General features: G+C 43.3%; 1 protein-coding gene and 2 long non-coding RNA genes across 3 annotated transcripts in view; 2 read left to right on the top strand and 1 right to left on the bottom strand.

Annotated features, from left to right (window-relative positions):
* The window catches only part of LOC145536538 (uncharacterized), a 36,176-nt gene extending 30,775 nt beyond the window's left edge, over window positions 1-5,401 (top strand). The window contains exon 2 of the long non-coding RNA XR_014075875.1: window positions 1,853-5,401. This is a non-coding gene — a long non-coding RNA (uncharacterized LOC145536538). The remainder of the gene's footprint in view (window positions 1-1,852) is intronic.
* Window positions 5,402-15,743: 10,342 nt separating this feature from the next.
* The window catches only part of LOC145536535 (uncharacterized), a 29,306-nt gene continuing 17,747 nt past the window's right edge, over window positions 15,744-27,302 (top strand). Inside the window, exon 1 of the long non-coding RNA XR_014075874.1 lies at window positions 15,744-15,798. This is a non-coding gene — a long non-coding RNA (uncharacterized LOC145536535). The remainder of the gene's footprint in view (window positions 15,799-27,302) is intronic.
* The window catches only part of SMPX (small muscle protein X-linked), a 50,820-nt gene continuing 47,601 nt past the window's right edge, over window positions 24,084-27,302 (bottom strand). The window contains exon 5 of the mRNA XM_081565959.1: window positions 24,084-24,509. The gene's annotated coding sequence lies outside the window, so the exon portion shown is untranslated. The remainder of the gene's footprint in view (window positions 24,510-27,302) is intronic.

Genomic DNA, 27,302 nt, shown 5'->3' with positions numbered 1-27,302 from the left:
AGGAAGGGGTGTGTGAAACAGGTTGGACGTGGGGACAGGGGAACAAAAATTTGGTAATTCTGAAGATTCACGTGAAAACCTAGCTATCAAGTAGGCCATTGGAGAAAAGATTCTGGGGCACAGAAGACAGAGGATATTAATTTGAAATGTTGCATACAGATACTATTTAAAACCAGGGGCCTGGAAGAGATCACCTGCAGAGGACATTCAGAGAGAGAAGAAAGGGGGCCAGGGCTAAGACCCAAGTACAGTCAGCATTAAAATGAATTAGAGGAAGAGAAACTGGGCTGAATGAATAAAAATGACCTCTTACCACAGATCAAATTGCCAACATCTGCTGGATCATCAAAAAAGCAAGAGAGTTCCAGAAAAACATCTATTTCTGCTTTATTGACTATGCCAAAGCCTATGACTGTGTGGATCACAATAAACTGTGGAAAATTCTTCAAGAGATGGGAGTACCAGACCACCTGACCTGCCTCTTGAGAAATCTGTATGCAGGTCAGGAAGCAACAGTTAGACTGGACATGGAACAACAGACTGGTTCCAAATAGGAAAAGGAGTATGTCAAGGCTGTATATTGTCACCCTGCTTATTTAACTTATATGCAGAGTACCTCATGAGAAACGCTGGACTGGAGGAAGCACAAGCTGGAATCAAGATTGCTGGGAGAAATATCAATAACCTCAGATATGCAGATGACACCACCCTTATGGCAGAAAGGGAAGAAGAACTAAAGAGCCTCTTGATGAAAGTGAAAGAGGAGAGTGAAAAAGTTGGCTTAAAACTCAACATTCAGAAAACTAAGATTATGGCATCTTGTCCCATCACTTCATGGCAAATAGATGGGGAAACAGTAGAGACAGTGGCTGACTTTATTTTGGGGGGCTCCAAAATCACTGCAGATTGTGACTGCAGCCATGAAATTAAAATACGCTTACTCCTTGGAAGGAAGGTTATGACCAACCTAGACAGCATATTAAAAAGCAGAGATATTACTTTGCCTACAAAGGTCCATCTAGTCAAGGCTATGGTTTTTCCAGTAGTAATGTTTGGGTGTGAGAGTTGGACTATAAAGAAAGCTGAGCACCAAAGAACTGATGCTTTTAAACTGTGGTGTTAGAGAAGACTCTTGAGAGTCCCTTGGACTGCAAGGAGATCCAAACAACCCATCCTAAAGCAGATCAGTCCTGAGTGTTCATTGGAAGGACTGCTGTTGAAGCTGAAACTCCAGTACTTTGGCCACCTGATGCAAAGAGCTGACTCATTGGAAAAGACCCTGATGCTGGGAAAGATTGATGGCAGGAGGAGAAGGGGGCGACAGAGGATGAGATGGTTGTATGGCATCACCAACTCAATGGACGTGAGTTTGAGTAAACTCCAGGAGTTGGTGATGGACAGGGAGGCCTGGTGTGCTGCAGTCCATGGGGTCGCAAGAGTTGGACACGACTGAGCGACAGGGGTAGGAGAAGAGCCTAGTGAGGTGTGTGGTGGGCAGAACAGTGGCTCCACACTATCCTAACATAGTCCCTGCAGCCTGCCCAACCCCATTACCTAAAGTGGCCAAAGGAACTTTGCAGATGGAATTAAAGATTCCCAGGTGGGCCTGATGTAGTCACGTGGGTCCTTAAAAGTGGAACGGGGGGCGAAAGTGAAGGTCAAAGAGAGACACTGATAGAAAAAAAGACAGGAGAGAGGGAGTGTAGGGCAGTGGTCCCCAACCTTTTCGGCACCAGGGACCAGTTTCATGGAAGACAATTTTTTCCACTGAGCAGGGGTGCGGGGATGGTTTGGGGATGATTCAAGCACATTACATTGATTGCACCCTTTATTTTTATTATCATTACATCAGCTCCACCTCAGATCATCAGGCATTAGATCCTGAAGATTAGGGACCCCTCACGTCGAGGGACTTGATCCAACATGGCTGGTTTTGAAGACGGAGGAAGAGACCCATCAGCCAAGGAATGCAGGCGGCCTCTAGTCGCTGGCAACAGCCCTCCACTGACAGCCAGTGAGAAAATGGAACCCTCAGTCCTACTAGCATCAGGAACTGAATTCTGCCTCTGGCTTCAATGAGCTCCAAACAGATTTTTCCTGAAAGCTTCTGGGAAGGAACTGAGCACTGCTAACGCCTTAATTTTTTAGCCTGCTGAGACCTGTGGTAGACTCCTGACCTACAAAACTGTAAGTTAACACATTTTCTTGTTTTAAGCCTCATGGTTTGTAGTAAATTGTTATGGCAGTTAGTCCTTAAGGAATATCAGCTATTATTACTATCCTTTTTTGAGACATGAAGGTGATGATTTCCTTTCAGTAAGTGTGGTAACAAGAGAATTGCTTCTCTCATTTGTGACTTGGGTAAATCCTTACAAAGTTAACCAAACTACCCATAGCAGACCGTGTCAGAGGCAGTGGTCAATGCCTCTTCCATGACATCAGCCTGTTGTAATTAATCAGATGACCCGGTTCCCAGCTGATGGCTCAAGGACGCCATCTGCGTGATGGTGTGCTGCTGTCTCATTACATCACTCATGTCTAGGCCATCCTCACACCATCACAAGAGTTCCTATCTCCAGCTAAAGCCTCCTCTTCAGAGAAGCAGAGAGGAGTTGCATGCAGAGTAATGGAAATGTTGAGACATTTTGTGCTCCCTGCCTAAATGTCAGGCTTTGACAACTATTGCTTTCTCACTGTTCTCCCCACATGGGTAATGTCATCATTCCTGACAGCTGGGATTCACTCATCTGTTAGACGGAGCCACCCAGGGATAACCTGCAGCCCTTTGCCTCACAGCAGTGCTTCATAACCCTGGCTGCACATTAAAAGCAGCTGGGAAGATTTTTATAAAACTGCTAATAGTCAGGTCCCCTTCTGATCATTTGAACCTGGACTTCTGAGTATGGGGCTTGGGCGTGGACACTTTTCAAAAGTGCTCTGGGTGATTCCAAAGTGAAGTGATGCTGGAGAAACACTGCCTTGGGGCACTTTGCCTTTCATGGCTGAGGGTGGGGGAGGCCCCCTTTTGTACCTGGATAGACATCTATTTAAGTCTGAGCCCTGCAGAGCTAATGGACAGAGGGTCCACAGTGCAAAGCACTGCTATAGACATGTGGGAAGAGACATCCAAACATCTCTAAGTGGGGACGGTCTTCCCTGCAGCCACCTTCAGTTGTGATTCTGTGCTCTGGGTCATCTGAGAGACAGGAAGGGGCTAGAGTTGGTAAGGCAAAGACATTTCATTCTTTCTTTCGTAAGCTTTATTCAGGATGCTCATTGATTTAGCTAAGCAAGAAAACACCATTTACTCTCTCCTCACAATGTGGCACACAAAATGCTACCCAGCTTTCTTAGTCAGCTGGGGTTGCTGTAACAAAATAGCATGGACCAGGTAGCTTAAACAACAGACATTTATTTTTCACAGTTCTGGAGACTGGAAGGTCCAAGGTGCCAGCCAATGTGGTTCCTGATGAGAACTCTCTTCCTAGCTTATAGACGGCTGTCTTACTGTATCTTCAGGTGGCTAAGAAAGGAAGCTCTGAGGTCTCTTCTTATGGGGGCACTAATCTCATCATGGGGGCTCTACCCTCATGACCTCATCTAAACCTAATTACCTCCAAATACCATCACACTGGGGCCTAGGGACTTCAACACATGAACTGTGGAGGAACACATTTAGTCCATAGCACCATACAGCTTTCTGGGACTCTGTAAATTGATCATTGTCCTATGAGTACCCCGAGGAGCCCAAATAACTAAAGATTTTTTTATTGAAGTATAGTTGATTTACAATATTGTGTTAGTTTCAGGTATACAGCAAAGTGATTCAGTTATTACAAGATACTGAGTATAATCCCCTTTGCTATACAGTAAATCCTTGTTGCTTATCTATTTTATGTATAAGTAATTTGCATCTGTTAATTCCATCCTCCTAATATGTCTGTGTCACCCTCCCTCTCCCCTTTGGTAGCCATAAGTTTATTTTCTATGTTTATGAGTCTGCTTCTGTTTTGTACACAGATTCTTTTGTATTTCTAGGATTCCACATATAAATGATATCATATTATGTTTGTCTTTCTCTGCCTGACTTCATTAGGTATAATAGTCTCTGGGTCCAGCCATGTTGTTACAAATGACAATATTTCATCCCTTTTATGGCTGAGTAATATTTCATTGTGTATATATACACTACATCTTCTTAAGCCAGTTGTTTGTTGATGGGTACTTGGGTTGTTTCCATGTCTTGGCTATTGTAAATAGTGCTACTATGAACATTGGGATGCATGTACATTTTCAAAATTGAGTTTTCACTTTTTCTGAAATGAGATACCCAGGAGTGGAATTGCTAGATCATACGGTAGCTCTATTTTTAGTTTTTAAGAAACCTGCACACTTTTTTGATGCTGAAGCTCCAATACTTTGGCCACCTGATGCAAAGAACTGACTCATTGGAAAAGACCCTGATGATGGGAAAGATTGAAGGTGGGAGGAGAAGGGGACGACAGAGAATGAGATGGTTGGATGGCATCACCGACTCAATGGACATGAGTTTGAGTAAACTCCAGGAGTTAGTGATGGACACGGAAGCCTGGCATGCTGCAGTCCATGGGATCACAAAGAGTCGGACATGACTGAGTGACTGAACTGAGCACGCTTTTTTCCATAGTGGCTGTACCAATTTACATTCCTACCAACAGTGAAGGAGGGTTCCCTTTTCTCCACATCCTCTCCAGCATTTAGTATATGTAGACTTTGTGATGATGGCCATTTTGACTGGTGTGAGATGATACCTCATCATGGTTTTGACTTGCGTTTCTCTAATAAGTGACAGTGAGCATTTTTTTCACATGCCTGTTGGCCATCTGTATGTCTTCTTTGGAGAAGTGTTTATTTGGGTGTCTATTTCTGCCCATTTTCTGATTTGGTTGTTTGGTTTTCTGATGTTGAGTTGTATGAGCTGTTTGTGTATTTTGGATATTAACTTCTTGTCGGCTGTGTCATTTGCAAACATTCTCTCCCATTCCATATGCTGTCTTTTCCTTTTGTTGATGGTTTCCTTTCCTCTACAGAAGACTTTAAGTTTGATTAGAACCCATTTGTTTATTTTTTAATATTTTTTAAAACTTTATATTTTGTATTGAGGTATAGCCATTTAACAGTATTGTGATAGTTTTAGGTAAACAGCAAAGGGACTTAGCCATACATATACATGTATCCATTCTCCCCCAAACTCCTCTCCCATCCAGGCTGCATATAACATTGAGCAGAGTTCCATGTGCTATACTGTAGGTCCTTGTTGGTTATCCATTTAAAATATAAGTGTGTATATTTCCATCCCACACTCCCTAACTATCCCTTGCTCTGATCCTTCCCCCTGGCAATCATAAATTCATTCTCTAAATCTGTGAGTCTCTGTTTTATAAGTTCATTTGTATCATTTCTTTTTAGATTCTGGATATAAGGGATGCCATATGATATTGCTCCTTTTCAGTCTAACTTGCTTCACTCAGTATAACAATCTATAGGTCCATCCATGTTGCTGCAAATGACATTATTTCATTCTTTTCAATGACTTAGTAGTATTCCACTGTGTGTGTGTGTGTGTGTGTATATATATATATATCTCACATCTTCTTTATCCATTTCTCTGATGACGGACATTTAGGTTGCTTGCATGTCTTCACTATGATAAACAGTGCTGCAAAGAAACTTGGGGTGCATGTATCCTTTCAGATCATGTTTTTCTCCAGATACATGCTCAGGAATGGGATTACAGGGTCATATCATAGCTCTATTTTTAGTTTTTTAAGAAACTTGTATATTTTTTCCATAGTGACTGTACCAACTTATATTCACACCAACAGTGTAGGAGCTTTCCCTTTTTTCGATGGGGCCAATTTAATCACATGAATCCTTAAAAGCAAAGAAGCTTCTCAGATTTGAGGCAGAAAAGATGCTGCACCATCACCAGAATGAAGATGGAGAAAGCAGCATGGTGAGGGAAGCAAATGGCCTTAAGAAGGTGAGAGAGGTTGCTGGTTGACAGTCAGTGAGGACATGGAGACCTCAACCCTATAACTGTAATAAACTGGCTTCTGCAAATGACTTAAATATGACTAGAAGTGGTTTCTTCTCCAGAACCTCTGAAAGAGAACTCAGGCCAGGCAACAATCAAAGTCAATGTCACTAAAATTGCTTAACACAAACCACAAGTTGAAAGATGAGAAACCTGTCAAGTTAGGTGGTCAATTTACTTGTGGAAGATTTAGCCTGACTGTTGACTTGCCAAAGATGAGTTGTGATGGTGACCACTTAGATGATGTTCCTTTCTACAAAGTCCCTAAACATAATAAAGGGAATCCCAATGGCAATCAGAATTATGCCTGGCCAGCCCTGTTGTAAAAAAAATGACACAGAGCTATGACTATTGCCAAAAATGTTCAAAATGAAATGCATATTTGGAAAAAGAGAAGTTTAACTACCATCAAGACAATCATCAAGACATTTTCTCCTGTTATAGATGTATGAGGGCAGTTGGGACTTTTGAGCAATTTATCTTAGTCATTTCCCGTGTATGTTAGGCTAAACAGCCAGGCACGTCCACAGTCTTAATGCTCTTCTCAATTTCCCAGCAACAGACTTCTAGCCAGGAGTCTCATTAGGAAATGCCTGCATTTTAGAATCATGGCGACATCCTTTAAAATGCTTCCCTCTGGGCATATTTTATTAACTCCAACAACAGAAACCAACTCTGTTCACCTTAAACACTTTTTGCAGTTATTAATTGAATAGCTCACAGAATTAACAGGAAGGTTTGGAGAATCAGATCTTCTCTGATGGCTCAAATCCACCTGCCAGTGCAGGGGATCCAGGTTCGATCCCTGGTTTGGGAAGATCCCCTGGAGAAAGAAATGGCAACCCACTCCAGTATTCTTGCCTGGGAAATCCTATGGACAGAGGAGCCTGGAAGGCTACAGTCCATGGGATCACAAAAGAGTCAGACACAACTTAGCAACTAAACAACAACAATGATTGGAGAATCAGCTCTGACAATGGGTACTCAACTAGGGAAGCCAAGTGGTTGGATCCACTGCTAAGATTACATCACAGGAAGAGTTGATTAAAGAAGTCACCTCTGAACCACTGATGTTGCCCACCCACCCCCTGACTGTCACCTGTGGAGGCCAGTTACTATGGCTGCAGATGTCAAGACTTCTGAACTATTCCCTATTATCTCCAGATCCAAAATCCCAAGTAGAGGAATTTCATTTTTCTCAGCTCAGATAACATGCAAAAACTTCCAGCCACCGAGGGTGAGAAAAAACACATAATAGAGTTTCCTCAGTAGGAGGCAAGACTGTTCTTCCCTCCAAGACTTACACTGTGGGCAGTTTCCTTGACATAGAAGAGGGTGCCGAGTAGACGGAGCTCTCTACGCCTCTGGCTGTCCAATACCTCAGAAGACCCATCTTCTCATACATCTGGTTTTCTTAGTTCAAATAATCCAACATATTCTATTCCTAAAGAAAATATCCTGCTATTTCATCAGTCACTTCTTCTAGCCCTCACCCAGGGCATCTGAGAGATATCTGTTTCTCTCACAATCCCTTCTCAACCACCATCACACTCTGTGCAATGGTGAAGTAAAGGAAAAGGAAACAGAAGGCGATCAGTTTAAAATATGTAAATAGGGCCTCCACCTTCCACTGTGGGAGGAGGTGGCGGGGGTGGGGGGTACAGGTTCTATCCCTGCTTGGGGAACTAAGATCCCACATGCCATGGGGTTCAGCCAAAAAGTAAAAAAATAATAATAAAATAAGATGTGTAAATAAACACGTGGCACAGTGAGGAAGAGAATCTTTGTAGAGAATCTATGGTCTTGTTTGTGCACCTGATGATGCGGTATTTATGACTGCCTTCGGCCATTCCTCCTTCACAGTCCCATTATCTTCTGCCCCACCTTGGCTGACTGCAGTGGTGTCCTGGTAAGGTTTAAAAAGAAAGATATTCATTACAAATTTTACTGATGTAAAGGATGTTTAGCACATACTTTAAAACTAATAATAAAATTTACAATGCTCTTTATTATAAATTGCACATAGCCAATTGATTGTCAAAGGTTGAGGGTTTTGGAAGCATCACTATGAACAAAGCTAGTGGAGGTGATGGAATTCCAGTTGAGCTATTTCAAATCCTAAAAGTGATGCTGTGAAAGTGCTGCACTCAATATGCCAGCAGATTTGGAAAACTCAGCAGTGGCCACAGGACTGGAAAAGGTCAGTTTTCGTTCCCATCCCAAAGAAAGGCAATGCCAAAGAATGCTCAAACTACCGCACAATTGCACTCATCTCACATGCTAGTAAAATGATGCTTAAAATTCTCCAAGCCAGGCTTCAGCAATACATGAACCGTGAACTTCCAGATGTTCAAGCTGGTTTCAGAAAAGGCAGAGGAACCAGAGTTCAAATGTGCCAACATCCACTGGATCATTGAAAAAGCAACTGTGGGAAAAAACTGTGGGAAATTCTTCAAGAGATGGGAATACCAGAACACTTGACCTGCCTCTTGAGAAATCTGTATGCAGGTCAGGAAGCAACAGATAGAACTGGACATGGAACAACGACTGGTTCCAAATTGGGAAAGGAGTACGTCAAGGTTGTATATTGTCACCATGCTTATTTAACTTATATGCAGAGTACATCATGAGAAATGCTGGGCTAGAGGAAGCACAAGCTGGAATCAAGATTGCCAGGAGAAATATCAATAACCTCAGATATGCAGATGACACCACCCTTATGGCAGAAAGTGAAGAAGAACTAAAGAGCCTCTTGATGAAAGTGAAAGAGGAGAGTGAAAAAAGCTCAACATTCAAAAAACTAAGATCATGGCATCCAGTCCCATCACTTCATGGCAAATAGATGGGGAAACAGTGGAAACAGTGGCTGACTTTATATTTTGGGGCTCCAAAATCACTGCAGATGGTGACTGCAGCCATGAAATTAAAAGAGGCTCACTCCTTGGAAGGAAAGTTATGACCAACCTAGACAGCATACTAAAAAGCAGAGACATTACTTTGCCTGCAAAGGTCCATCTAGTCAAGGCTATGGTTTTTCCAGTGGTCATGTATGGATGTGAGAGTTGGACTATAAAGAAAGCTGATTCAAATGTATTCTTTTTAATGGCTGAGTAATATTCCATTGTGTATACGTACCACAGCTTCCTTATCCATTCATCTGATGATGGACATCTAGGTTGCTTCCATGTCCTGGCTATTATAAACAGTGCTGCGATGAACACTGGGGTACACGTGTCTCTTTCAATTCTGGTTTCCTCGGTGTGTATGCCCAGCATATATGGAATTTGAAAGATGGTAATGAGAACCCTATATGTGAGACAGAATAAGAGACACAGATATCTTATGGACTCTGAGGGAGAAGGTGACGGTGGGACGTTCTGAGAGAATAGCATTGAAACATGTTTATTATCATATGTGAAACAGAACACCATTTCAGGTTCAATGCATGAGACAGATGCTCAGGGCTGGGGCAATGGGATGACCCAGAGGGATGGGATGGGGAGGGAGGTGGGAGGGGGGTTCAGGATGGGGAACACATGTAAACCCATGGCTGATTCTTGTCAATGTGTGGCAAAAACCATTACAATATTGTAAAGTAATTAGCCCCCAACTAAAATAAATAAATTTAAAAAAATAAAGAAAGCTGAGTGCTGAAGGACTGATGCTTTTGAACTGTAGTGCTGGAGAAGACTCTTGAGAGTCCCTTGGACGGCAAGGAGATCCAACCAGTCCATCCTAAAGGAGATCAGTCCTGAGTGTTCATTGGAAGGACTGATGTTGAAGCTGAAACTCCAATACTTTGGCCACCTGATGCAAAGAGCTGACTCATTGGAAAAGACCCTGATGCTGGGAAAGATTGAAGGCAGGAGAAGGGGATGAAAGAAGATGAGATGATTGGATGGCATCACTGACTCAATGGAGATGAGTTTGAGTAGACTCTGGGAGTTGATGATGGACAGGGAGGCCTGGCGTGCTGTGGTCCATGGGGTCGCAAAGATTTGGACATGACTGAGCGACTGAACTGAACTGAGGGTTTTGTGGTGGAGCAGTTGTTTGTTTTCTGTTTTGTTTTTACCAACCTATGGTCACAATTCAACCATGATGTGACAAAACCAGACTAGATATAAAGGCTTGGGTACTGTCTGATTCAGTCAGGAAGTTGCTTGAGTAGTTAACTAATGAGTGTAGTTCTGACATGGATGTTGGTTTATCATTCTGTTCGCCTTAATAAGTGAGATAGAAGTGAAGAATGAAGATACATAACAAAGCTTCACTCATTAACCAATGACGTGAACGACTGCTTTAGTAGATCAGATAAGTTTTGAAATACTGGAAGGTTATTTCCTCAACTTTCTGTGTGTGTATATGCATAATCTTGACTAGTGCAAAACAGCATAAATATAAAAGTTAATAATAAGACACAAAAGCAAAATTTAATTATAATTTAATTTCTTGGTAATATGGAAGTGGCTGATTTTTAAAAATTAGTTCATATATCCACAGATGAACATGACTTATTGCTAGAATAAATCAGAGTTCAGCAACAGTTAAAGAATTTGTTCCTATTTTTTCGTTGTTAAAGATACGAGTTCTGAACCTTGCTGATGTAAGTATACAGGAATGGAGGAGTTTTGCTATCCCAATGACACTCAATTTGTTGAACTCTTTCCAAGTATGTGCTAAATGTTATGTGGTGATCTATCAACAAGAATTATTTTTGATAATGTACCAGCACCCAGTTCATGGGGTTATCAATTTTGTTAAAAGCAAAAGCTTAAAGCTATATGACTTGAGAAATTGTTGTCTACACTTTGCATCATTTACTGTCTCCATTTCTGAAAGTATACTAAAAATATATTATTATGACTTAGAACAACAAGTAAAATTAATAGTTGTGTTTCTCCCTGGTGGCTCAGACGGTAAGGCATCTGCCTACAATGCGGGAGACCTGGGTTCGATCCCTGGGTGGGGAAGATCCCCTGGAGAAAGAAATGACAACCCACTCCAGTGCTCTTGCCTGGAAAATCCCATGTACGGAGGAGCCTGGTAGGCTACAGTCCATGGGGTTGCAAAGAGTTGGACACGACTGAGCGACTTCACTTTCACTATTTCTCCAACAGGCATCTCATTTAGCCTTTAAACTTAGAAAAGTTTAGCACGTACTTCTATTTGTCACTGTACTATAAAGTGCTTTTATATTGGCGCATGCTTTAATTATCTTTTTATTTAAAGCTTGAAACTGCAGCTTTAGCCCATTTGATTCAAAGTGTCTGCCATACCATGTAAGTGGGAAAGCCCATCCTCATTGTCAAATCAGTTAGTCAAATCAGACTTGTGCCTGTCTTTTTCCACGTGACACCTCATGTTGACTTGGGCTTCTCCCAGTGTGGTGGTCTCAAGGTAGTTGCTCTTCTGACAGGGCATCTGCCTTCCAAGAGGCAGGAAGTGCCCGACCAGTTAGGAGGTACATGTAGAACTGGCATGGCATCACTTCTTCCCTATTCTATTGAACAGCGTAGTCACTGGGCCCACCCAGATTCAAAGCAGTGGAGAAACAGACTCTACCTCTTACTGGGGTAGTTGCAGGATCACATTTGAGAACAACATTGGGATGGGAAATAGCATTGCAGCTATCTATGGAGAATAAAATCTGCCACAGTTTCTGAGAATATATTTCATCAATATTCAGGAACTGAAGAAACAACCTGGAGGTGGGTTCAGTGTCCCATAGGCATCACCATGAGATGGACTCCTGTCCAAAATCCTTTATCTTCCCACAAGTCTAACTGATGAGCCACAGTAATTTTCCAGGTTCTCAGGAATTAGTGTTATCTTAGATTCAGCATCCAGTAGTACCCCCAAAGATGTATATGATTTCCTTTCCCCAGAGTGTATATAAACGATGAGGTCTGTCTAAAGTGGGCTAGAAAGATCCAGGAGATACTGGGAAAGTCTTTGCAGGGTTCCTTCTTGGTGCATGCAGTCTCTCCTTCATTCAGGGAGCTCTGGTCTGGGAGCTGGGTGACTCAGATTATAGACCTCAGTGAGAGGTCTCAGCTCAGTCATTATATTTAGGGGCACATGTCTAACCTCTGTTAACCAGAGTTTGTTGTTGTCAAAGTCAAATGGGGACTCTGTAGCCTACCCACGATCTTCAGATCTGGCAATCCCAGGACCAATCCCAGTCAGATCTATCAATCCCATAATAACCATGGTCATCTTGCTGCTTATTAAGTAGTGCCCCTTGACCTCTTGATTTTAGGACACATTGATATCGGCTAGCCTGTCTCCACATGTGATCTCCTGTCAGTAAATCTGGCTCTGAGAAGAGCACACTCCTCACCAACCGATTTCTTAAGGCCATGGGGAAGATTGTCTTCTGAGTGGTTCTCAAGTGATATTAGTGGGAAATACACAAAAGAATGAACTTGAGCTTTACTACGTCCATAAGTCTTTAGAATCCTTGCAGATCCTTGCATCTCAACCTCATTCAAGACGAGTCCCAACTAAATCCAGAGTTTAGTCAACCAACCAAGTGAACTATTATAATGACTACCAGCTTCTTGAGCTAGCCTGCTAGATCCAGAATCACCATGCCCCACATTGTATGAAAGATGGGACTGAAAACTAAAAACAGCCACCATTTGAAAGGGTTGTAGAGGTAGTGATGTCCTCATGCGAAAGCCCTGAGGCTTTCTAACAGTTTCTGTTAAAACATGCCCTGTGCTCCACTGGGGAACCCTGAACTGAGGGGTCATTCAGAAAAGAGACTTGAGCTGAAGGGGTTCTGCTGATGACCAACTAGGGTTATGGAGGGCACCTCAGAGAGTTGGGGAGGGCTCAGAGGTGGGGCCTGAATAGGAGATATGCAAAGCCATGAGGGGATTGGAGCACAGATGAGTGTGTGGCGGCCTGGGCTTCTTGTGATGAATGAATGTGTTTTGGACATAATGAGATGAGTCCTGGTGATCCTAAGGCAGATAATAGTAGGGGGTGTGAATGAAGGAGAGAATAGGAAAGATGGGCACTTAGAGCTGCTTGCCTCGTCTCTCCTACCAGGAGAGAAATGATTCCCCTTCGCGAGGGAGGGTTTCACTCTTGATGCTGCCAAGCAGAGCTGTGGCAGTCCAAGGAGGAGCGCGTCTTTAATGAGGACATTATTCTTGATGACCCTAGATGAGTAGTTTGCCAGTTTGCCAGTGGCTGCTACAGTCCCACCCCTTAACACTGCCTTCAGACCCAACTAGGACAAATAACTCCCTTCAGAGAGGCTCCATTTCCCTAAGGCTATTTGTTAAAACTCATGCCCAAATACCAATTTCTGTGTGAGTCTAGTTTATGATTCTAAGCAGTAGATACTGACCCATCACTGGAAGGATGCTGGATATTTCACATATTCAGTTGGAAGGCTGGAGAAACTGGCTTGGAGAAACAGTAAGAGAAAAATAGGTGAGCATGACAGAAAAACACGCCATAAAAAAGTTTGGTCAGGACACCAGTGTACCACTGTCCTGTCCTGAACCTTGCCTCAGGCACTGCCATCATTAGACTGGGTGAGCTACTACTGTTAATCTAGAATGATTTCTAAATAAATTCTAAATTGTTCATTGCTCCCTTTTCCATACTCAAATGACCTGCCTTCACACACGTGCCCATGCTCTAGCTCCCCATGGAAGCAAGTATCCATCCTTTCTCTGTGGGGAGGTGGGGAGAGATTCAGAATGACTGCAGTTCTAAACAGAAGAACTGGATATGGTTGTTGATCAAAAAGTAAAATCTATTTCCAGTAAATAACTCACAGATCTCATATTCATTTCCATGGAATAGCCATTTTAGTAGTCAAAATAAACTTCAGCTATGGGAAACAAAACCCCCAAAGGACAAGAAAGTGGTTTTGTTTTCTCCCCTCAGAAATGTCAGCAACCCAAGTCTACTGTGGTGGCTCTGTGGACCTAGGTTCCTAATAACACACAGCTTCCACCTCATGGTCCATGGTGGCCACTCCTGCTCCAACCGTTACATCTGCATTGCAGCTAGAAGGAAAGAGGAAAAGGGAAAGAAAGAAGTAGCTGACCTCTCCCTTCAGGGTCGCTCACCACAAATTATATACACTGTTTTGCTTAATGACCTTTAGCCAGAATTTAGTCACAGGGCTACTATGAGCTGCAAGAGGAGTAGTTGTGCAGCTAGTTATAATTCAGAGGTTTTATTACTGAGGAAGAGGAGGGAAAGTGAATATCACTGGACACCTAGATCTCTCTGCCACTTTCAAGACATTTTTACATTTATAGTGGTGAAACTACTTTTGCCCTTTTCTATGCTCCAATCACCCCCAACTCACCGTGGCAGGGAATCCACCCAATGGAAGAGATTTGTTTGCCACCCTTCAACCTCAGGGCATCTCAGGACATCATATGGAGACTTACTCAGCCACATTTCTGTTGCTGGTGCTTTCATTTCCTCTTCTTTCTTGATGCTGTTACCTTATTTGCCATTTTCACTGCAGAGCCTAGCAGGCTACCAAATCATTGGTATCGATTACACATTATGTTCAAGTTCTCTTTCTCTTTTGCTCTTTTTATCAATTCATTCAAGAGTGCTTTCTTATTGAACTGATACTTAAGCCCCAAGTCGTGTTCAGTTTTGCAATGACTTACATAAACAAGACTGACAGTCTCGGATGCTCTGGAGCCGTGGGGTTTAACCATGAAGATATTTTATTGGAGCTTTCAAAAACTCCTAATAGATGAAAACATGCTGCTTTTATAGAAAAGGGAAATCTGAGTCTGATCAACAGTTTTTTCTAGGGACATATTTATTTTAAAAGTAAAAACAAGCCCTCATAGTGATAGTAATCTTGTATGTTAATTGTATATGGAAAGCAAGCATCATTAATAATGTAATATTTATATTTGTATAGGTATATTTATTTATATAGAACTATATTACTATAGATAGATACTTCCCTGGCTTTACGGCTATAACATTATGGTAAAAATGTAGTTTGGAAAATATATGGGGGTGAGGGTATTTGTGAAACTGACATAGGATGCCCTGTAGAATCTCTAGTTGTTAATTTACTTTCATCATCAATATTGTTTCAAAATGGTTACCCTTGTAGGAAAAGAAACAAGGATGCGACTTACCTATCCAGAAGATGTTTTCCCCTTCGTTTGTTATGAGAAAATACCAGGAATAATTCAGTTCCTGAATCAATGATGTATATTTAGCTGGTCACAGCTTCAGTAGAAAATGTTTGTGGTCTACAATAAGAATTTCATTTTTGTCCTTTTGTACATAGAAGCTTTAATAAGACCTGTGCCTCTCCCATATCCTACTGGCTCCCACATTCATTACATGACCCAGCTTCCAGGCTGCCAATCACCACATTCCTTGGTAGTGGAGAGGGTGCTTCCTCCATCTGCGAATGGTACTTTGCCAGCTGGTGGTTAGTTGTTCTTTGTTGTACAGTGATAAGTCATGTCCAACTCTTTGTTACCCCATGGGCTGCATCACACCAGGCTTCCCTGTCCTTCACTATCACCTGGAGTTGGCTCTAACTCACGTCCATTGTGTCTATGATGCCATACAACCACCAATAGGCAGATCTCAATCAGTGATGGAAGGGAAGTGGCATATAAATACCCCAGCTCTCTCACTCGAGCTCAGACCACTCTGGAGCATGTGTTCTATTCAGACTCCCAGAGCTTCCCCATCGCTGGGTAAGTTCCAGTTACCTATTGTTAGAACTAGCTTCACCACCTCTCTTCAGCTGCCTCTCCTGCCTTCCTTATTTCATCTTCCCAGCCCCTGCTGATATTTCCTTCCCTACCCAAATGAGCTTGTTGTTGTTGTTGTTGTTGTTGTTGTTTAGTGGCATGCAACTCTTTTGTGACCCCAGGGACCATAACCCCTCAGGCTCCTCTGTTCATGGGATTTCCCAGGCAAGAATACTGGAGTGGGTTGCCATTTCCTTCTCCAGGGGATCTTCCCCACTCAGGGATCAAACCTGTGTCTCTTGTGTTGACAGGTGGATTCTTTCCACTGAGCCACCAGGGAAGCCCACCCAAAAAAGCTACCTTTACTTAAACCCTTGTCTCAGAGTCTGTTTCTGGGAAAATTAAAAAAAAAAACACAGAAGCAAACAAAAAAAAGTGTTTCTTGATGTGCTTATTACCCTTGAGGAATCTGGATTGTGGAGGATTTAAATTAAATCAAAATGACTTGAAGCACGACTTAAATCACTAGATGAAGAAGTGAAGTGAAGTCTCTCAGTCGTGTCTGACTCTTTGCGACCCCGTGGACTGTAGCCTACCAGGCTCCTCCCATAGGATTTTCCAGACAAGAGTACTGGAGTGGGTTGCCATTTCCTTCTCAGAGGATCTTCCCCACGCAGGGATCAAACCCGGGTCTCCCGCATTGAAGGCAGACACTTTACCATCTGAGCCACCAGGGAAGTCAAATCACTAGATAGGTAGATTCATTTTAAGTCATTGCTGGTAATTTTTTTCCCTACACTTTCTCTCTCCATATACTCATCAAATATGGCCCTTGTCAATGGCGTCCTTAAACCATACTCATCAAAACTGTGGAAGTGTCTGAGTGAAGGAAGGGACTCCACACTGCAGTATTGTTTCCTCCCACAGGGCCTGGCCCTGTACTGGATGGAGGCTCATTGCCTGTTAATTGGGTTGTAGGTTTTATTTTGAAAACATATGCATCATTTTAAGTGACTGTTTCTCTTTCTGATAGAGCATCCAGAATTGAAATGCCAATCAGCCTGAGTTCAGAGACAAAGCTCTCAGCAGTGCAAAAGCCTCAATACTTGCCCCTGAAAGCTAAAAGCAGGAGAAAAGGCTGCTTGGGAGCCACTCAGCAGGCTAGGGCTGAGTTAATCTTGCTAGAGTAAGGAAAGCAAATAAGGGATTAAGAAAGGACTGGGGCCTGAGTCACCTCAGGGCAGCTCCAGGTCACATGTGCATTAGAGACTATGTGACATTTAGATGTCTCAGGTCACCTCAAGCCAGATTATCTTTTAGTCCTTGCTTGGCTTTGCCACATAGACTTGGAAGGTCTCACACATCCTCCTTAATACCCTTCAGAAGAAAATAGATGATGAGTGTTCGATTGTGCATGAAAGGGATCGGCTTCTGCTGCTCAGCCAGACCGCAGGGAAGCCATGGAATCTTATTCCGTGACCTCGGCTCTAAAGCAAGTACACTCAATCTCCCCTCCTTTCCCCTCTCACCCTTTCTCATGTTTTCTCTCTCTCTCTCCCCCTTTACCTCCTACACACCTTTCTCTTTACTGCCTCTTATGCAGCAAGATAAGTCTGAAGTTTAAAAGCAGACGTGCTCTGTCTTTGTTTGAGTGAGGTCATGTGACACCAGGGCTATGCCCCCTGGCCTCCCACTCATTCTTCCCAGCTCCCACCTTTCTTGGACCCACTGACCTTGGGTCTGGGTCTCTGTTGAGTTCCTAGTACATCAACAATCAGGTCTAAGGCAATCAAACCTCCGAAGGAGAAGGCAGTCATTCTGAAAATCTGAATCCCAGAACCACAGCTAGTGATTTCTGCTTATTGACTGGGACGAAAATTTGGCACATAACCATGGTTCCGAGGATGAGAGACTGTTACATAACCATCCTTTGGCGGAGACAATGAGGTCACATGTTCGCCCATCTAATCACTGATCAGGGACATGTTTGATTGCAGATAATGTGCTCGCTGGCCCACAACTTAATTACTGAATGTCTGAATCAACAAAGCTTTCAGATGTGGATCTGGCCTAATGGTGCATCTATTAGAGACCATTGCCTCCACTCAGCCCCTAAACGAAAGGTCTGGGGGATGCCAAGCCACAGCCAGTGCTGTGCCCAGTGACCTCTCATAAACAAACATGCCAGTTCCCACGGTTTATTTTCCAGCCAGCAATAGACATTATTGTTTAGATCCAGAGCCAAATGGAATGAAAGACTCCAGGGTGGCAGATACTGGTAAAGCCTCTGGTGGAAGCATACTCTCCAAGGAAATTAATGCCACAGTCATTTTGGTTTAGAATCTGCAGCTAGAGTCCAGTTATCCAGATGGGAAGATTCCAGAGCCACAGAAAGGGGAGAGTTCCTTTCCCAAACTGGTGAAGAAAATATGTTGGGAGAAGTCTAGGGAAATAAGCAATGAGTGAGGTAGGGTCACAGTGTTGAATCTATAGGTTGGTGGTCCCAGAAGTTCACCTGGATCTAACTACGGAGTTTGGAGTCTACCACTGGGTCTGTCAGGCTTCCCAGGTGGCTCAGAGATAAAGAATCTGCCTACTAATGCAGGAGATGCGGGTTCGATCCTTGGGTCGGGAAGATCCCCTGGAAAATGAAATGGCAACCCACTCCAGTATCTTTGCCTTGGAAATCCCATGGACAGAGGAGCCTGGTGGGCTACAGTCTATGGGGTTGCAAAGAATCAGACACGACTGAGAGACTAAGTACCCACGTACGAACTGGGTCTGTCATTTAGGGACATCTCTTCTGGCTATTTCCTCCTTGCGAATTCGCCACTGTGGGTGTGTGTGTGTGTGTGGTTTGCCTGGATTCCAGGTGGAGCACCCTGCCTCTCCCTCCTCAACCATTATCATCAACCATGATGCTTGCCTGGCAATGACTTTGAGATTTAGAAAATACTAGGTTGGGGATGGGGTGTTTTGGGAGTGTTTTGAGATTTTAAGAATTGTGGTCTATGCACAATTGTTATTAATCACTAGAGACGGCTATGCCTGTTTCCTTGCCTGCAAGTTCAAATAAATGCAACATACCATTTTCAAGAAATTATAATAAAGTTGGATTCCCCCAGATGATTTTAGAACACTAGGCAAAGGCCTAATTTCCAATACCGAGCAGAAATGTCCATGACCTGGTGGGTGTCCAGCCCCATAGAAGTGGGTTGAGGAGGGTGAGAACCGCTGAGCGGCAAGATCTTTGTGTGTGTGGCTGGAGCCAGAGAACACAGTAGAAAGCAAAGTAAAACAAAGCTATAAATAAACCTCAAAACCTGCCCTGTTTTTGTTGTTTTGGTTGTTTTTGTGGGGTTTTGTTTTGTTGTTGCCTAAAGCCTGCCATTAGCTGTGAGGCAGCGGGACTTGTGTGGGCTGGTGGATTGAATGTCGTGTGTGAAATTCCTCCAGGACCCTCCCTCATCTATTGCACCATAGAGTCCTAAGCAATATTAAGGAGCAGGAAAGGTTTGCAGAGAAGCCTAGAGCTTCTTCTGTTTGATGACAGCAGCCCACCCACCGGGGTAAAATCCCACTTGCGCCTACTCTCCCCATCGCTCTGCCCAGCTCATGATCAGGTTTCAAAATGAAATTTTTAGAACACAGACCACCTTTTGCTTTGCAGCTCATCTGCAGGCATCTGAAGCCCAAGGGGAGAGTCCCCGTTCCGCCTGGAATCTGCTTCTTTACGGCATCCTCACTGAATAAGGGGAAAAGCAGGTCATAAAAAAAAAGAGCCCTGTTATCTCCTAGTGTGCGCGCTCCTAGTCTGGTGGGGCCCTGAATGATTTTGCACCGAAGTCAGATGTGATGGGAGTTTTTTTCTCCTGCAATAAACAAGCATAGTGTTGAGGGATATGAGACCAAGTGCAGCCCAGAATCTGGAAACGATTAGTCAATCAAGGTTGTTTTTCTTTCTTTGAAAAACACCTTTAGGTGAAGGTGTTGCTATGGCTATGATCTTATTTTGCAACTGAATCCCATCTTTTATAATCAGCACATACATTTTTTTGACAAGTTTGGTCATTCGCTTAGAGAAAAAAATGAACTCAATATATGACCTCAAAGGGTTTTCTTTGCCCAGCAATGTGCTGGCAAGTGGTGTTACACTGAGTAGGTCGCACCGTGCATAGCTTGTTGACTGAATACACAATTGCATCCAAACATTGGGGCAATATATCATCTCCTTTGGAGGAGCACAGCAGTTTCAGTGATGTTGTGTGAGGCAAGGAGCTAGCAGTGGGCCACATTGATGCACATGTTCAGCAGCAGGTTAAAATCCCAAGGGAGCATCAATTACCAAGTTAAATGAAGTTTCTTTTTCAAGCTAAAGATTGCAAAGCAGTGGGATAATGCCACACGCCTTCGAAGAAAACTAGTGTTAATTGATCAACCTGTGGTCCTTGAAACCAAATAAGCTCTGTTCTCATTCTGCCTGAACTTTTCCACATCTTATCTTGCAGTGGGGAACCTAATTCTACATCAGCCCAAGAATGTAAGAGAGGGCATGTCATGGGATGGCGTGGCCACGTCAGTGGCGCTCCTTCTAGGGACCTAATCCTAACAAGAGGCTTCGTGTAAATCCTCTAACTGCTCTAGTTCAAAATGAGGGATTTGTTTGAGTAATTATCATGCCTCATGCCCTGGACCTCACTTTAAAAATTCTCCTGTGTCGTTCAGCTACTCAGGAAGTAACCTTGGAAGCTAAGCTAATTACCCTCCAATCTGTGCTCTCAAAATGTAGAAATCATAAAAAGTGAGGGCTTAAGATGATTCCGGAGAGCCTCACTTGTTCCAGGTGGCTTCTGATCCAGAGAGAGAAGCTTTTCAGGTGTCCCACGTGGTCCCGGACCCTGCAGGGGCCTTCTCTTCTCACTCCGCCTCGAGCATAGAACACAGATATCCCATTGGGGAGTGGAGGGGCAGTGGGGGGAGATGCAAGGGGACGTTCTAGGTGAAGGTATATATCCCCCCGCCTCACCCACAGTGGGCAGCCAGCTGAGATGGATGAAGGGACTGCATTTTCCCCTCAGAAATCCTCACCTGTCAATAGAATCGCTCACTGTCGGACCATTTAGAGCAGGGGCACTAAAATCACCATTGTCTCTATGAAAGAAAATGAATGTGTCAGTTACTCAGTCATGTCCAACTCTCTGCAACCCCATGGACTGTAACCCACCAGGCTCCTGTGTCCATGGAATTTTCCAGGCAAGAACAGTGGAATGTGTTGCCATTTCCTTCTCCTGGGGATCTTCCTGACCCAGGGATTGAATTTGGGTCTCCTGCATGGCAGGCAGACTTTTTAGCTTCTGAGCGACCAGGGAAACCCCTATGCTTGCTTTTAATTCCTCAAAACAGTATTGTTTCTCTCTCTTCTAATAAATCTTCAACTGCTTGTATCAATACCTTGTTCCACCCCCGTGGATAAGTTGCATAATAAGCAGTTGTTTACAAACCTGTAAGATAATCACACTGTTTCAATGTGATGTATGAGTTTTTAAAGAGCCATTTAGCATGATATGTGTGAGTTTTTTAAATTATAACTTCACTGAAAATAAAATCTGTCTTTCCCTAGATTATATGTACTGTCCAATAACTGATCGACTATGGAACTTGCTAGATCCCATAGAGTGAATTTGAGTCTTAACAAAGTAAAATACCCATTAAGTGAAAAACTAAACAAATACATTGAATATGTCTAATGACTCCTGTCTGCGTTATGCTGCAGATTTGACTTGGGAAACCTCATTAAAATTTGAAGATTGTTTTTATCATGTTAAACCTGAATTTAATTTTGAAACTAAACGTGGATCATTTATTAATATATATAAACAAACTATTTCAAATCCTAAAAGATGATACTGTTAAAGTGCTGCACTGAATATGCCAGCAAATTTGGAAAACTCAGCAGTGACCACAGGACTGGAAAAGGTCAGTTTTCATTCCAATTCTAAAGAAAGGAAATGCCAAAAAATGTTCAAACTACCACACAGTTGCACTCATCTCACACGCTAGCAAAGTAATGCTCAAAATTCTCCAAGCCAGGCTTCAACAGTACGTGAACCGAGAACTTCCAGATGTTCAAGCTGGATTTAGAAAAGGCAGAAGAACCAGAGATCGAATTGCCAACATCTGTTGGGTCATAGAAAAAGCGAGAGAGTTCCATAAAAACATCTATTTCTGCTTTATTGACTACGCCAAAGCCTTTGACTGTGTGGATCACAATAAACTGTGGAAAATTCTTAGAGATGGGAATACCAGACCACCTTACCTGCCTCCTGAGAAATCTACATGCAAGTCAAAAAGCAACAGTTAGAACCAAACATGGAACAGCAGACTGGTTCCAAATTGGGAAAGGAGTATGTCAAGGCTGTGTATTGTCACCCTGCTTATTTAACTTATATGCAGAGTATATCATGAGAAACACTGGGCTGAATGAAGCACAAGCTGGAATCAAGATTGCTGGGAGAAATATCAATAACCTCAAATATGCAGATGTCACCACCCTTATGGCAGAAAGTGAAGAAGAACTAAAGAGCCTCTTGATGAAAGTGAAAGAGGAGAGTGAAAAAGTTGGCTTAAAACTCAACATTCAAAAAATTAAGATCATGGCCCATCACTTCATGGCAAACAGATGGAATAACAATGGAAACAGTGACAGACATTATTTCCTTGGGCTCCAAAATCACTGCTGATGGTGACTGCAGCCATGAAATTAAAAGACGCTTACTCCTTGGAAGAAAAGTTATGACCAACCTAGACAACATATTAAAAAGCAGAGACATTACTTTGGCAACAAAGGTCTGTCTAGTCAAAGCTATGGTTTTTCCAGTAGTCATATATGGATGTGAGAGTTGGATGGTGAAGAAAGCTGAGCGCCTAAGAATTGATGCTTTTGAACTGTGGTGGTGAAGAAGACTCATGAGAGTCCTTTGGACTGCAAGGAGATCCAACCAGTCCATCCTAAAGGAGATCAGTCCTGAATATTCGTTGGAAGGACTGATGCTGAAGCTGAAACTCCAACACTTTGGCCACCTGATGAGAAGAGCTGACTCATTTGAAAAGACCCTGATGCTGGGAAAGATTGAAGGCAGGAGGAGGAGGGGACAACAGTGGATGAGATGGTTGGATGGCATCACTGACTTGATGGACACAAATTTTAGCAAGCTCTAGGAGTTGGTGATGGACAGGGAAGCCTAGTGTGCTGCAGTCCATGGGGTTGCAAAGAGTTGGACATGACTGAGCAACTGAACTAACTGATAAACAAAGGGAGATACAGTTTGTAACTCTACCCAACTCTCCTGATTGGGAAGGGGTGGAATGTTCTGCAGATGATGAGCTGGTGTATTTTGTTCTGCTTGATATTCCCCACCCTGTGTGACTACAGTAGATTTAGATCATCAGCCTAAGCTGCAGGCCAGTGAGATATCTGGGACCCATGAACAGATAGATGGGCGCCCCTTCAGGAAAACCTAAACTCATCAGGCACTGCCTTAATCTGCAGCCAGTCACATGGGTGCAATGGTAGTCCTGCTTTTGGAAACTGATCTCGATGAGACAGAAAAGCTAAGGACCAATTTACGCTTGGGATGTTTAAAAGGACATCCAACATTTTTTAAACAGCAGGAAGTGAAGCGAGGATTAAAGTCATGGTGTTGGGGTGTCTGCCTACTGAGTAGGTGACACACTTATCTCTGAAACAGTGTTAGCTCAAGGACGTGGTCCCTGTGGTCCTCGTTTATACTGTGAAGTTACAGGAATAGCTGAGAAGCTCAGCAGATGCTAGTGGGGCATGACCGATTCTTCTTGGTTTGTGATTGTTTCGTAGAGGCTCCATCTTAGCAATAGGAGACTCATTTCATCTTCTCTGGACAGCTAAGATATGAGAAGTCTCTTGCTTTCATTCTCATCTCTCAGCTTTACTTTATTGTGCCTTATAATGGACTCTACTCCATCTGGGCAAAGAGAATTTCTTAGCCTTTATGGAGGTAAAATGCACTCACCATAAAAGTTGTCCTTGAAGGAGGAATGTCAGCGATGCCCAGTTCCTCAGGCAATATTTAACTTCTTTTGCAATAATCAGTCAGCCATAGCTTTACCTGTGGTACCCAGTAATTCAGAATAAGAAGCTCCCATTTAGGCAGTATGGGATTTGGTTTGTGCTCACATCTGGTTTCTCTCCATGTGGGGGAATATGTAGCTATCTGAACATAGGAAAATTAATGTAGTCTAGAGTCACATTGTACATTTACTCAAATATTTATTTGAACTCATAAAAAGTTTACTGACATAATTTAGAAGGTGAAGAACTCAAATACATTCCAAATATTGACCAAAATAGTGTGGGAAGTAGCTTAGAGAACGTTCCATCAAAATCACTGTTATGCATATCACTGTATCCTTCTCCATAAAATCATATCCCTTCTCAAAAGCACACCCTCCAAGTGGTAAATTCTGGAGCCGATTTGCTCTGCAAGTTGCCAAACGTGAAGATGAAGTAAGTAGTGCAGCCATCTAGAAGGAAGAGATATAAATGTACAAACAGGACATTTCTGCTAGAGTCTTAGGCATTCAGGAGGTACATAATCTTCATACAAATATATAAAACTTTTTAGTGAGCCATTTTTGTTTGAATCTATTCTCTTACTCTTCAATTCTTCACGTCAAGCCTGCAAAGGAAAAAGCAGAGTAACTGTTAGTGCCCATGATATATTTTTAGGGACAGCTTGTAAATCAATATGATAGGGACAGGTCAGAATTGAAAACCTCATTTTCACTTGAAAACTTTACCTCTTGAGTCCATGAAGGTAAAGTGAACTATGTCTAGAAGCTGTGAACATCAGTTCTGGCTCTAGGGATCTGAGTGATTCCAAACTAAATGAGGATGACTTCCTTCTGAAGCTCTAGAGTATAAAGTCGACATTAGATCCATCCTCAATGCTCTGTAACGTTTTAGTTGCCTATCATCGTGAGGAGGATGGGATTCCTCATGCCTGAGCTTGGCCACGTGGCTTGCTTCAGTCAAGAGAATGACACAGAAGTGCGCTGGTTCTGAGCCTGCGCCTTGAGAGGGATCACAGGTTTTGATTTGTTCTCTTGCACATCTGCCATTGCCACCAGGAGGGTGTGCCCAGGCCCCCCCTGCTGGTCTCCAGTGAAGGATGGGCAGCATGTGGAGCACAGCCCCCAGCTCACACCGATACCCAGCCTAGGTCAGTTGAGCCACAAACACATGAGCCAGACTAATAAATGCTTTTGTTTTAGGCCAGGTGTCCCCAACCCCCAGGATTTAATGCCTGATGAGCCTGAGGTGGAGCTGATGTAATAATAATTGAAATAAAGTGCACAATCAATGTAATGCACTTGAATCATCCCCAAACCTTCCCCCACACCCCTGATCTGTGGAAAAATTCTCTTCCACAAAACTGGTCCATGGTGCCAGAAAGGTGGGGGACCTCTGGTTTAAGCCATTAGATTTGGAGATGGTTGGTGATGCAGCCATAGCTAGCTGATACAATGCTCTTTCTCTTAAAGGCACTTGCAGTGCCAAGATTGTTGAACATTATTCACCCCTTTGTTTTCCATTATTCTTTGCTGCCATTTCTTGCATGTTTCACTTACATGGATAGGCTGAATCTTTTCTAAGAAATAGAATCTTTATAGTTTTATTTTGTTTGTTTGTTTGTTTTTGCCAGTGGCTGTAGGAGGGTCACCCCGCCCCTACTACACCTGCTGTGGCAGTCACTATGGCTTGGCTCTCTCTGTGTCCATTCACAATCCCCTTCTCCTTTGCTTTTCTCTGCTACAAAGACTGGTGGCCAAATGCTCCCTTTCCCAGTCTCTCTTACAGCTTGGGGCAGCTGTGGGACCCAGCTGTGGCCAGTGAACCCCGAGGAGAATTCTTCAGCAGAGGTCTTTTAGAAAGCTTTGCTTTCCTGTGTATTTCTATAGAGGTGACAGAGCCTGTGGCATCATTTAACATTTATGTGGTATGGCTGTGATGCAGGTTGTATTATACTCATTGTTGGGATGAAACACCTAGAAGTTCAAAGAGCCAAGTGAGTAGCTCAAAGTCTCATAGCTGTTAAAGAGAAAAGCTGGGATTTGAATTCCAGTGTCCTGGCTCTGGGCCCCTTCCACTCCCTTAAAGGGAAGGTTTGGATGGTTCTTGAACTGGAGGGGAAGGTAGGAATGCACCATTGGCTACAGAACTAAAACGTTACTCCCACTGGCTCCTGTGGTTTTTATTATAGCATTTATTTCCTTTTCATAGAAACTCAGTTTTCAGTGTAGGTCACTCACCAGGAAAAAGCAAGATGCTTCCTCTTTCCCAGTCCATGATTCCCTGGCTGAAATGCACTTTGTTGACCAGCAGCTTCCCAGGGTCACCTGGGGTCCCCCATGCTAGTCTGGGTCTCCCTTGCACACCCTGCACTGAGTTTGTTGACACTTACTGCTTACATAACATGATTCAAGTCTTCAGGCCTCTCCCTCTTAACTGAAGTTAAGTGGCTAATAACTCTTAACTGAAGTCCCCCCACTCCCGCATGGCTCTCCACGTCATAGGTTGCATTGCAATTAGTTGTCTATACATCCTCTCTCTCCCCTCATCTCATTCCCACCATAGCCGTCCTGTAGGCTGTGACCTTCTGAAGGACATGTTTTTCCATACCCTTGCCTATCCTGGCACCTGACACAAAGCGGAAGCCTAGGGACCAGCAAGTTGGAGCACTGGAGGACTGAGAGCAGGAGAAGAAGTGGCATTGGAATGCTTGTGAGGCAGCAAGAGTGAGTGAGGGGCCACAGAGGCAGGACACCAGGAGTGCTGATGGGCTACACTGCGTCCCCACTGTGCTGTCACACCTGTCCTGGGCCCCAATCATAGCTCCATCATGGCCAGTGTGTGCCCAAGCCATATTACTGCTGTGGCCACTGTGCTCGGTGACATGTGGCCGATCTCTCTGGCCAAGGAAGAGGCCCGTCACAAGCTGCCCTTGAAACCGAGACATTCCTTGAGCTTCTCTGAGCAGTATGGAAAGGGTGATGATTCATAGCAAATTGTCACCGAAGCTTGTTCTATGAGGTGACATTTCTCTCCAACAAGTGTCCAGACTATAAAGCCTCATCTGCAGCCGTTTCTGTGACAGGCTTAAGATGGACTTTGACCCCCACACATCTGTCTCATGGGGCTAGAATTATAGCTGTCCTGAGAAATAGAGGATGAGCCATTTGCAGCGACCCTTCAGCAACTGTTTTCTTAAAAGCCCTAAGATGCCCCTCATGACTGGGTTCAGCTTGTGGACATCTCTGACTTTAAGACAGTTTTGGAAATATAAGGAAACCTTGATGCAGTTTTCCCAGACCACCGTGGCCAGGGATTTACGAAAAGCAAACTGTACTTCATAAGGGGATGCAGGAATCACTGACTTGACAGTCACCTCATCTCATCTACAAAGTGAGCC

Source organism: Giraffa tippelskirchi, chromosome X (assembly GCF_054371585.1).
Source record: "Giraffa tippelskirchi isolate mGirTip1 chromosome X, T2T-mGirTip1v1.2.pri, whole genome shotgun sequence".
In the NCBI taxonomy this organism is placed as follows: Eukaryota; Metazoa; Chordata; class Mammalia; order Artiodactyla; family Giraffidae; genus Giraffa; species Giraffa tippelskirchi.
Note: the sequence above shows the minus strand (reverse complement) of the source record. Positions and strands in the feature narration are given on the sequence as shown.